Source organism: Globicephala melas, chromosome 17, assembly GCF_963455315.2.
Source record: "Globicephala melas chromosome 17, mGloMel1.2, whole genome shotgun sequence".
Lineage (NCBI taxonomy): Eukaryota > Metazoa > Chordata > Mammalia > Artiodactyla > Delphinidae > Globicephala > Globicephala melas.
In genome coordinates, this window is record NC_083330.1 from 58,103,846 (window position 1) to 58,106,858 (window position 3,013).

Consider the following 3,013-nt stretch of genomic DNA (forward strand, 5'->3'; position numbering starts at 1 on the left):
TGACTTCCCCATGAAGGCAACATTTAAGCAAGATGAACAAGGTGTGAAAGAAAATGCTAGGCAAGGAGAATAATGGTAATTGGCCTGTTAGTCAATATAAGTCACATGAGCTGAAGTATTAACTTCAGAACGTGGCTGCACTTACTTCATGCTGCTGATCTATATGACTGCCCAATGCTCTGAATCACGACCAGGTAGCTAGTTTCACTGAGGCTAAGAAGAGAACCCAAGACTACACCTTCAGGAAAGGGTGACAATCAATATAGCTGTGACACTTTCCTTATCGTGAAGGTCCATTTGTTAATGGTGAAATGCGAAGTATATCCAAAGAAACAGAGTTATGAATTTCCCAGAAAAAAATAAAAGCCCACTAACTCACCAAGGAGGTAGGAGGTAGAAAGAAGACATGGACAATGAAAGGCAAGAAAGAACTGAAGGAAGATGTTTGCCTTGAGTGGTTCTGTGAACTACATAGAAAAGCAGAAAAAAAAGAGACTCTTAATACTGAACCAAAATATTTGACAGCATATAATCATTTTATGACGCTTCAAATACTTCAATTTAAGGACGTGCTTCTGTCAAGAGAAAGCACTACAAAAAGAAAACTGGTTTCATGAAATTAATGCTCAGATTTTCAAAGAAAATATTTAAGTTGAAATAAGAACCAGGTATTATTCCAGATTTCACGGGATGAATGTTATACGAGAGGTATGGGCCATGTGTGCTCAGGGAAGGCTCTTTGGCAAGCAAAGGTTTAGACTGTGATGTGACTACTATACATGCTGAGGATTTATCTCTAAATATGTAATGGAACCAAACGGAAAAATGGAATCCAACTTACCAAAATTTTCTTTACAGACAACCATTCAGGTAAGTATTAATTATTCCACAAAGTCAAACTTGCTGTGTTTCTTTTCTCAACAGAATAGCAATTCTCAGTAGTTGTCTCAGCTATGTCGCATGTTGACCTATTAAAGCGTCCCCCAGGTCACGTGACTGCCCACCCCTCGGTGACATCCTTTCTTCACAATAATTCAGTCTCTGAAAGATTTACTGATGAAATAGAGAGCAGATCTAGATTAATACAAAAGCAATAATTTTGCCTTAATTCAAAAGGAACAGTGTTCATTAAGCATATTTTTCCTGGACTTCCTGTTTACCAGGCAATTTGAAATGGTTATCAGTCTTTCTGGCATCAGCTCATCTATGTTAATGATATTTGTTTCCTTTTGTGCTGTCCCACCATGACTATTCCACTTCACTAGAGTTAACTCCAATAAAATCAAATGAGGAAACAAACAAAAACAATCTTAAAACCCACTATCATTAGTAACCAGTAGAAGCTTTCATAATTTCTCTAATATCAAAAAATAATGGAAAAATAATAATATTTTCTGCTTTACAGTTTTAAAATAATTTATCTACCACTGTCTCTTTTAAACGTCATTAAATACCTCCCCACTAGGTACTGACAGTTAAAAGTAATAAAAAGTACTATTTAACGCCCATTTTCAGGAAGATGGAGTTAATATACTTTTCTCAATTTCCCACTAAGCACAGTTAAAAGCCCTAGACTTTATATACAAAACGAGCATAAAAGACTCTGAAATACAGGAAGAATAAAGCAGACCAACTAGGGACCTCAGAACACAAGGAAGGACACAGTGGTGAGTTACTTGGGTTTTCATTTTCCCTCATATACCCCAGACTTAAAACTGAAGAAGCCAGCAATCTGGGAGTATCAGCAGGCTCAGAAAAAAATGAGAACATCAAAAACCTTCCCTGTCTAGTCAAAAGGCATCCTAACAAAACAGAAAATTGTTAGACAATAACCAGTCTACTCCAGCCAAACATGGGCAAAAAAATAAAAGTGGTCCCACCTCCACCCACGGCAACAAAGTTCAATACAGGAAACCTAGACTTCTACCCTTACCTGGCTGTAACAAGGCACCCCACGCCTCACAAATAACCCTCTCACCAAGGTAGTACGAAGGACGGCAGAGTAGAGGGCCAGGAATTTCATCCCCATTAGATCTCTGCCAAAGTGTCAATGGAAACCAAGTGGGGAGCTTGGACTTCCATCCCCCCCGCCAGGGAGTCATGACAGAGAAAGAAAACAAAATTTTAGCAATCTCAAGTATGGAAAAAAAAAAAGGTCCTAATTGCAGAATCTGCAGACATCAAAAGGATAATGAGGAAATGCTATAAATTCTAAACACATTAACTTGACAACTTATATAAAATGAACCAATTCCTTGAAAAATACAAACTACCACAATACACTCACATAAAATATTTTGAATAGCTCTGTAACTACTAAGGAAATCAAATTCATAATTTAAAGTCTCCAAAAAAGAAATCCCCAAGCCCAGACGTTTTCACTGGAAAATACTCCAAACATTAAAAAAGATTTAACCAAGTTCAACAAAATTGCTTCTAGAAAACAGAAGAGGAGGGAATACTTCCCAATTCATTTTATGAAGCTAATATTATCCTGATATCAAAACCAGTCAAAAATAGTAAAAATATTCCTAATGAATATAGATGCAAAAATTCTTTAAAAACATGTTAGCAAGCAGATTCAGCAATATATAAAAAGACTTATACACCACAATCAAATGGAGTTTATTCCAAGATACAAAACTATTTCGATATTTGAAAATCTGTCAATGACATCCACCCTGTTAACCAGCTAAAGAGGAAAAATTACATGGTCATATCAATTGATGCAGAAAAAGTATTTGATAAAATTCAACATTAGATCATGACAAAACTCTCAGAAACATAGAAGTAGAGGAAAAATCTTCTCAACTTGATAAAATGCATCTATAAAAAACCTACAGTTAACATCATATTTAATAGTAACATTCTGAATGCTTTCCCCCTAAGATAAAGAACAAGGCAATGATGTCTATTCTCACTGCCTTTATTCAATATGCTGCTGTTAAGTTCTAGCCAATACAATAAGACAAGAAAAGGAAATAGAATGCATAGAAATCAGAAAAGGTAAACC